Source organism: Gavialis gangeticus, unplaced genomic scaffold, assembly GCF_001723915.1.
Source record: "Gavialis gangeticus isolate Ggan-Ray unplaced genomic scaffold, GavGan_comp1, whole genome shotgun sequence".
Taxonomy (NCBI): Eukaryota; Metazoa; Chordata; order Crocodylia; family Gavialidae; genus Gavialis; species Gavialis gangeticus.
The window spans coordinates 6,030,845-6,040,833 of record NW_017729007.1 but is presented as its reverse complement, the minus strand read 5'-3'; positions in this window follow the sequence as shown (position 1 = coordinate 6,040,833).

The window sequence follows — 9,989 nt, the reverse complement described above, 5'->3', positions numbered from 1 at the left end:
TCAGATGGATTGCAAATTGGCTGAAGGCTCATACTCAGAGGGTAGTGGTGGATAGGTCTTTTTCAACCTGGAGGGAAGTGGGCAGTGGAGTCCCCCAGGGCTCGGTCCTTGGGCCCACACTGTTCAATTTCTTTATTAGTGACTTGGACGACGGGGTGAAAAGCAGCCTGTTTAAATTTTCTGATGACACTAAGATTTGGGGTGAGGTGGGCACGCTAGTAGGGAAGGTCAGATTACAGCAGGACCTGGACAGGTTATAGGGGTGGGCTAACGAAAACAGGATGGGTTTCAATACTGACAAGTGCAGGGTGCTGCACTTGGGCAGTAGGAACCAGCAGCACTGGTTCCTACTGCCCAAGCTGGAAAACTCCCTTCTCGAGAGCACAGTGGTAGAAAGAGATCTTGGAGTCATTACTGACTCCAATGTAAGGTCACGGTCAGTAAGGCTAACAGTACCTTGTCGTGCATCCACAGATGCATCTCAAGCAGGGCCAAGGAGGTGATTCTCCTCCTGTACGCGACACTGGTCAGGCCACAGCTGGAGTACTGTGTTCAGATCTGGGCGTCGCACTTCAGGAGGGATGTGGACAGCATTGAAAGGGTCCAGAGGAGGGCCACCCACATGATCTGGGTACAGCAGGGCAGCCCTACGAAGAGAGGCTACGGGACCTGAACCTGTTCAGCCTTCGCAAGAGAAGGCTGAGGGGGGACCTGGTGGCCATCTATAAACTCACTAGGGGGGACCAGAAGGGTTTGGGAGAGACCTTGTTCCCCCTAGCACCCGCCGGGGTAACAAGGAATAACAGCCACAAGTTGTTAGAGAGTAGGTTTAGACTAGACATCCAAAGGCACTACTTCACAGTCAGGGCGGCTAGGGTATCAGATGTAGATATGCCACAGTTAGAAAACTGGAATGAGGTAAAAGATAAGCTGCAAAGCCTTGAGACAAAAGCTCAGCAAGGAACTCAGTTGGGCCTCCTTGTTCGGGAGGGTGGGAGGATCATCAGTGTGGCTGTCGACGTGCCCGAACCATGTAAATGGTACGATGTGATTTGCACTGTTCGCATGTCACTGCGTATCACCTCAACTACATGGCTGACCATCTTAAGAGCCATAGTGCTCTGTATTGCCCTAGTAGCAACAGCTAAATGGTGTTTTAACCATTGTTGTCATAAACCTGTTCATTCACAGGTCCATGCTATGCAAGTTAAATTTAACCCAAGATAATAACTGGTAATTTAACTTATCTAGTCTCAGAAGAAATTTCTGGCCATTTCAGGCCAATAGTATGGTTACTTAATTGTAGCAGAGCAACAGCTCTACTCTTAGCTCCTAAGCAACATGAACTGCACAAAGCCCAGGTGGTACTATTTTCATACAATAAGTGACCTGGTCCCTCCCAACAAACACGTTGCCCTATCGTTACATAGGAAACATTAGGTAGTTCGTGTACACAGGTCATTTTGGGTGGGCTGAGAGGTCATCCTCTCCATAGGGTCCCTAGTCCAATTAAGGTGTTACTGATTTGAACTAAGGGAGATTGTGCCAAATACAGAGGGCCATCTGGGGTAACTATCTCCTATATGGGGCGATGCAGATTCCAGTCCCAAAGGCATCCTCCTCCTAGCCCCATGCTAAGCAAATAAGCAGTGATCAAGCTTCCATTTTTTACCCCCTGCACTAGGAATGAACACTTTCCTTTATTACAGCTTTCCCAAGTGGTAATCCAGGTACTTTGATGGTGGTATCATTCTTTAAATGTTGCAGGCATTCTATGATGCTCTAAACCAGGGAGCCATTCCCTATTTTTAACGTTGCTTATTATTTGGGAAAAATGCATGTTTAATGATAACCAAACTTGCACACAAGCTATACTTCAGGTTTGATTTTTGTCTGCTCTAAAAGCAGTGTCCATCATGGCCTGGGCAAGACAGACTGTCTCTAATCTTACATCAGTTAGCAATTTGTCAGTGTGCTCTGAAGTTCTTCTCTCAAGAATGCTTCCCTTAGTGAGCAGCTCTACTGCCTGTCAGAAATTGGCTACTCCTTCAGTATTCTGGGGGGACTTATTTAAGTTCCATACATTCATAGCTGAGTTAAGTCCATCTTAAAGGTAACCTGGCGCATTTCTTCCAAGGTGGGGCTTAATTGTATTTATGGAACAGAAAATGGTCGGCTATTCCCCCCTAAGTAACCCGTCAGCTACGCGAGCTCCTGCTGAACAGTTTGGAAAGGTAACTCGGACATACCATTGTTCCAGTCTGAACAATACCCAAGCAGTGAACAATAAAGTGTTTAGGAGGGTTTGGATTTTAACCTGTGACCACCACCAGGGTGTGGAGTTATACGTGGGCAGTGTCGGGGCCTCCTGAGGGGGAATGGCTAGAGACAATAGTGAACACCCTGTTCTCTCACAGCTCACGTTTATCCTTTTCTCCTTAGGAGCCTGTAACCATGCTTCACCTCCCAAAGAGGAGAAGAGTTCTCACTGTTGTTCGTGGGGACGATATGGTACTGGGTTGGCGAAATGGCATTGCCCTGGCAGAATCATAGCACTAATTTGCTTTAGGAATCCCACCAGTATAAAAGGATGGAGATAAGTGGTGGAGACTTGCAGATACAGCCTCCTTTTAGTTATATTAAAGTGGGTACCATTCCACCACGCCTCTTTGTAGGTATGATTTATAAACTGTGTAATGACCTTGTTCCAACCTGTAGCATGCTCTCCCACCTGGTGGGCTTCACACCATTGCCAGAGAGTGTTGTCAGCCATAGGAATGGGAGAGGGTAGATTCTCCCATAAATGCAGTGGCTCAAAAGGCTGAACAAATGCAGAATGCACTATTGGGGGCACAGACTCAGGGGCATTGAGCTCAATGGGGTTTCCCTCAGGAAGTATGTAACAACAAACCCATAAACGAGCAGAGCTACAACAATTACCTCCTCTCCCACAGTTAGCCATTCCAACTTTCAGGTAGGGAATGAACCCAAGATAATAACTGGTACCACAGGTGCACTGACAGTTACCACCTTGCCAGTCAACTATTCTGTTTCTTCTACTCAGAGACCAGGATTTCCAGGGTGGCGGGTTTCTTCCAATATGAATACTGCAGATGGACTATGTGAAGGTCATCTGAGCGCATACGCAGTTCTGGGGAATGCTTCTCTGAGTCAGGCCACTCCTTTAGATCTTCAAGAGTAAGTTCATTAATATCTGGGTAGTAAGAAGGATAGTAGAATACAATTATAACAGTCCACCATTTTATGGTGCTAGTCAGTTCAGACAGGTGATAGAGCAGGACTCATCTTCAATAGCAGGCTTAATTAGGAATGGCTACAGCTGCATTTGTGGACAGATGTAATCTGTAGGAACAAGACAACAAGGAGCTTGGCTCCCGTTAGATGAATCTGACTTAAATACCCACCAGGTATTATATATACTTTTTGCCAATAAAGTCCCCTCCCTTTTATCTCCCTGAGGATGTTTCACTACCACTCAATCTCCTGCCTGGAGCTTTCCTGGGTCACCACCCCTAAGTCGCTTTACTGCTGGCTCGTGGGGACCACCTAATCCAAAAGCCTGTTGCATAGGGCTACATCCCAGACGAGGTCAATTATTGGCCCAGTTGATAGCTTAATCCAGGTGCAAGTCCCATTCCTTAAGAGCTGGGCCAGCAGCCAACCACCAGTTGTATTTGAGAATGTCATTGGCTTGCTCTACCAATCCGTTAGACTGGGGATGGTATGGGATGTGATATGCCCATAACATGCCATGTTTCGTGGTTCAATCATACACAAGATGATTGCGGAAGTGAGGGCCATTATCAGTCTGTAGTTCTATGGGTGGTGGATACACAGCTACCAGAGTTTCCAATGCTGCATAAGTGTCTTGGGCAGTAGCTCTTGCTGAGGCATGGGCAAACGTTATTCCCATGATAGCTTCTATGGCTACAAATATGTATTGTCACGTACGGGAAGTTCAAGGGAGGGGGCCTATGAAATCACATTGCCATACTTGCCACGCTACCTTTCCCCTACACAATGACAATGGGACAGTCAGGAAAGGCTCTAGTCGCATCTTGACCTCTCGGCATGTGATGCACGTGCCAACTATTCCTTGTGCTTTCTTTTTAGTTACATGAATGCCCCAAGATGTGGCCAATTAGGCAGTTCCATCGCTCCCGGGGTGTCTGTGTTGTCCATGTAGCCATTCTGCAGCTCGTTCTTCAGGTGTGCAGTGGGATCTAAAATGCAAATCTGGGCACCCGTGTCTAATAGCATATCAATTGACTTCTCACTTTTGCATAATTGAATCTTTACGGGTATCCAAATTAAGGGACCAATATTAACTTTAGATACTGGTCCCTAGCCCGCTACTGCCCCCTTTCCTTGGGGGTCGAGCCAGCCGGACTTCCTAGGCTACGCGATCGGGGAGGTAAATGCTGGCAGCCCCGCATACCCCTGGGAAAATGTCAACAGTTCCGCCCTTAGGGCAGAGAATCCCTCTGGTGACACTGCCAGAGGCGCACAAGGCTCCGCTTTTGGGCTTGCCCCTTCACTACAGTGTTTAGCCACATTGGTGGGCAGTCCATCGATTTGCACCTTATTGAAACCAACAGGCAACAAGTCTTTCCACATTCTTGTTCATGGAGTCTTGGGCCGACCTTCCCCAGCTTTTCCCAACAATTCGGGAGGGTCAGGGGGCTTGTCCTTCACTGAGGCCACCACCATGGCCTTGGCGGTTTTTGTTGGTTTGGCAAGCCCTGGCTTCTGCAAAATGGGCAGAAGCTGCACTAATTGCCAGGTCACATCTCTTACCGGGTGATTCACTGCCTCTGGCTCCAAGGCCACCAGGGTGAGGTGCACTTTGTTGGTGCTTGTTGGCAAAACCTCCTCCACAACAGTGCTGTCACAACTTCTGCATCTGGCGTGTGAGCCCAAACTCCTGCACAAAGAAGTTCAGTTAGCACTAATTGATACAAGCAGCAGACAGGCTCCTCCAAATTGGCCCACGCCCAAGGGGCGGGGTTAAGCTCTTCTTCCATATTACCATAACTGGCAGTGGTCACCTGTAGTGCAGCAGAAAAAAAAGTAACATTTTCATCACCTCCTACAAACTGATTCAATTGGAGCTCAGGGCACAGGACAAGTTGGGCCTCCTCACCATGGCTCACTGATGCCCCTTCACTATACATTCGAACTAGCCAGTCTATCACTGGCTCTCCCGGCTTGGATTTATGCTGCTCCTGTATATCTCCAATTTCCACACAGGTAAAGGAGCAAAGCTCTGTTCAGGGATTTCCCCCTTGTGGCCCTGAGTGAGTCACCACTACTGGGAATGCTTGGCTGAGCTCCTCCCTTGGGGTGGGGACATACAGGGGCGGTTCAGCACCAGGCTTGTCATCAATCTCCTCCCCTTCATCCGTCCCCTGCCCATGATCTTCCCAGAGTTCAACTTCTGGTCTCTCACCATACAGGCACTGTTGCACCTTCTCAAAGGGGGGCTCCACAGCCTGTGCCAACTGTGCCTTCTTCTGGAGGAAAGCAACCACACACGTGATCATAATCTTTCCTTTCCTCCGTTCTAATGTCTCCAAGTGACTCTGGGCAGCTCGCGCAGCCTCACATGCCACTGTTGGAATCCCTCATGTCCTCCAACTCCTTACTCAACCGGGTGACCTTTTCCTGGAGCTGAGCATTCTCTTCGGCCCCTAACTGCAGGCATGTGGCCAGCAGCCATGACAGGCACCCCTTCTTGGGCTTAACCCACACGGCAGCAGCAAACCTAACCCATTGATCAGGTATGGTTCCTGGGTCACTCTAGGCAGGCCTCAACCTATCCTTATCTCACCCGGGATTCTCCGTTCTTGCCACTTCCTTAAGCAAAGCCACCAACAGAGCCCACCCAATTCCCTCCATTCCAACCTTTCTCTCTGGACCAGAGCCTCTCAATCCTGTTCATGACTCCAATTTACATCCCAGCCACCAGTGGGAGGGTTCAGGATTGAGAGAGTGCTTGGGAGTAAAAAAGTAAGAAAGGTTTATTGACTTAACAAATCTACAACTGCGCGTAGTATAACAAGGCAACAATGACAGACAATAACAATTCACATCAGCAGCTTATTGGCAGTCCCCTCTGATGCCTGATGTATGAGAAGTTCTTCTTGTATAAAGCTCAGTGAAGTCAGGCATCCCCAATCTGTGCTATCCAAGGGGTACTGGGAAGGACCCTGGTATTCAATCTTCGCGTCCTCGAGATCCACTGGCCCACCAAATCCAGGTCAGCAGCTAATTTTTAAATTAGTAGCTTCTCTCACAATGCTGTGTCTTCCTTCTGCCGATTTCTGGATGTGCTAGCCAATTTATAACTTCTGAGCTACGCTGTTGACTCACAGCCACTCATACTCTTACACTATGAACTTTCCTTATGACTGACCAATAGCAGTACAAGCCTTTGCATTTTTCTGACAAGGTTAATTTTAATTGCATCACTACATACAAGGTCTCACTAATCTTTTACTTTAATTAAACTCTTAGCAGCAACATACAGCTCACAATGCATGAACAAACAACAAGAAACACCTGGTCTAATCCTCACAGAGCATTCAGCAAGCACCTTCACCACACAGACACAACTCTCAGCTGTCACAACAAGCAGCACATTGATAGAATTACAAAGACCCTAGGAACGTATTCTTAATAAAAGAGCACATCCCAAAGTGATGGGCAAATCTGGTAACAACACTGACTGGGGCTGGCTAGGGCACAAAGGTGCTACAGTGTGGGGCTGCCTGCTGGCTAGTCTTGCACTGTAGCGTGGTCATGCCCCAGCCAGACCCTCCACAGCACGTTGAGTCAGGTCAGAGCAGCCCAAGGCTAGCAGGCTGATTCCCTGGTCCTTTGCCAGCTGGGCCTGAGCCACCCCAGCTCAACATGCTGCAGTCCCAGGCACACTTATAAATGCTGCATCCAGGAGCAATAAACTCCATCGTGAACTGTACCAGAGTTTATTGTGTCACATTAATATTCACAAGTAGACACATCCACTGGGTGCATCTACATATGCAATTAATTTGAAGCAATAAGCTCCACAACATCTACACATGCACCCAGGACGGCAGCTATTTGAGCCAGGGCAGAGCAGGCCCAGGCTGGCAGGGGGCACCACGGGTCAGGCTTTGGCTCCAGGTGGTGGCACCTGGTGGCAAACAGACTGGTTGGGGCATAAGGGTGTTGAAAGTGCGGTGCCATGTAGGTAGACATCAGGTACGAATCTGGCCCTCTGATGGCTGGGTGCAATTTACACCCATGGTTAACATCTATATGTGCATTTAATCAGTTAATTACCTCACCATAAAATAGTACTGCAGAAACGGGACAGTCACCTTGCTGGGGTCACCCCGCATGCTCCCCAGCAGACCTGGAAGTGGACCAGAAGTACTTCTGGTCCGCTTCCAGGTTCACCGCCAAGCATGTGGAAGGCCCCCCAGCACTCCATGGGACACTCCATGCCCCCCAGTATCACAGCGATCATGAGCCATGCCTGCTACCTCAAGGTATGTAGAAAAAACCTTTAAAGCTGTGTCTATGGCCAAATCACTGATTCTCCGAATCGGCATCGAATCTTCAGATTCGGATTCAGCCAAATTGAATCAGTGACAGTGTTCCAAATCAATTAATCAAATCACTGTCCCTGATTCAGGCTGAATCCAAGTTGAATAGGGCCCACTTTGCACACCCCTAGTAGACTCTACTCTAAAGCTAACTAGTCTACTCAGCAGTTAAGTGCATGTGTAGATGCAGCCGTTGCATTGTAATCTAGTGCATACAAATTAAGTCTTACACTGTGCACTGAGAAGTGGGTGTTCATAAATACTACCTGATATCTTTTGCAAAGAGGTGCTGAATACTAGTCTCATGCTACTGGAAGAAGGTAAGGATGAACTGATTTACGGAATACCCTTAATCTTTTCCCTTTACTGTATTAAACTGAGTCTCCCTACAACTCTATTGCACTTTTTACATTAGTTCTAGTTTTTCTCTAAGCAAAATAAAATATATGCATCTATAAGAGAGAAGATCCCATATGAACAAGTGTCTTTCATAAAATTTGATTTCATTGCTAGAGCATCATGGCCATAAGACCATTCAGACAGAGGACAGATGATGGGTAGACAGACTGATTTAATCATTTACCCATGGTCTGTCAGAATAAAAGTGAAGCTTTCAGTTCTATATCTATTAGTGTTTCAAAAGAGCATGTGATCTTCATATTTACTTTTTAAAACCACAGATTTATGTTTTCTCCTTAACTCAGAAGCCAGAATGTTGAAAATGACTTTGAAACTAACAAAGAATGCATAGTACATCACTTGCGAGGGCTGATGCCTCTCCTCCCCAACTTAGTGTGATAAAATTGTTTGCAATTCAGATTTAGAAGTTTGTAATTTACTAGAGCAAAATAAAAATATGTATATACAGTGACAAAAAAGTCATAGTATCCAAGTTCTAGTTTGTAAAGTCTGCCTAAGCTCTCAGAAGACTCTATAAAGACTTCCACAGTGTAAATAAATTAGTTACCCATGGTTAGATAGAGATTCATCTTTTTGGCATAAATATGCCATTTAGCTTTACAAATGCCCCCTCTGTATAAATGTCTTGTATGTCTCCATGCATCAAAATCAAAGAGATTTCCAAGAAGAAAATTCCTATTTGTATACTTGGATACATGACAAATTCATTTCTTTATTGACTCAAAATACTGCACAATTCAGGGTGTTTTTTCTTTACCAATTAGTTATTGCTAAATAACGAATTATTCATTGTCTAATCCTGTGTCACATTTGTGCAAAGCACAAAGGATGTCTTTTGCTCTGTAGGGTCACTGGATAATGTTAATCTTTATCCACAAGTGGTAATGCTTTCAGAGGTTTGCGAGACTGTTTAGGTTTGTATATCAATCAATATTTTCTCTCATGGCTATTTCAATCCAGGTTTAAGTGTGATTATGATGCATTTAAAAACAAGATACCTCTGCACTGGTGATATTTTCAGAAGTTGAGTTGCAGATCCTACTTCCAGCATCTCCTTTCCTATGACATTTCCATTTGTTTACTGTCACTGCAGCACTTTGTCTTCATTGCCAACTACAATTATTCCTGGCAGGTTGGCCTGACATTGTGCATTCTTTTTTTTTTGCCATGCTGATGAGGTTTTTTAAAAGTTACAGGTATGCAAGCAGGAGATCTGTTGCACTGGTCAGTTTTTTATCTTCCATCTGGCTTGACTATCTAAACATGCCCTGTACATATATTCTCCCTGTAAGTGCCAACTACTTGCTGCTGTCAGAGACATGATTCTGTGCTTTGTGGACCATTGGTTTGACCCAGTATGACACTCCATATGACAATGTATTCTGAGAGAGGTTTAACTAGGAATGTTGGCACACTTGGTGGGGTGCCACATGCCAGAGAGCAAGGAGAGCATGGCAAGTACTCACACAGTGATCCCTTACACAGAGACCACAGCTGCTGCTGTGGGAAAGCTGCCCAGGCATGGTCTGATGCTGCTGGACTGCAATTCTGGTGCCCCCTCTAAATTGGCACCTGGAGTTGCAGTTCAACTTGCCCACTCCTACATCCACTACTGTCCCTGTTCTCAAGCCTATTCATACTATTGCTTTTCTAAATCATCCACAATTCTCTAGGGTCAAATTTTCATTCATACTGTCTAAAGGGCTAAGTACAGACAGTCAAAAACCCTGAGGCTGAATCAATTCAATCTTTGCAGGTTAGTCTAAGCTACATAGATTGAACTGATAAGCAAGTCGACAGACATTCATTTTTGATTCTGGAAATGCAGCCACATGCCTGTAGTGGCCCAGGCCAGAACAGAGGGTCCTAGAGCATGCCTCCCTGCTCAGCTGGAGCATAAAGTTTGGGTCAAGGTTAGCCCACCCACCCTGCAAGATGCAAAGCGTTTTGGGATGC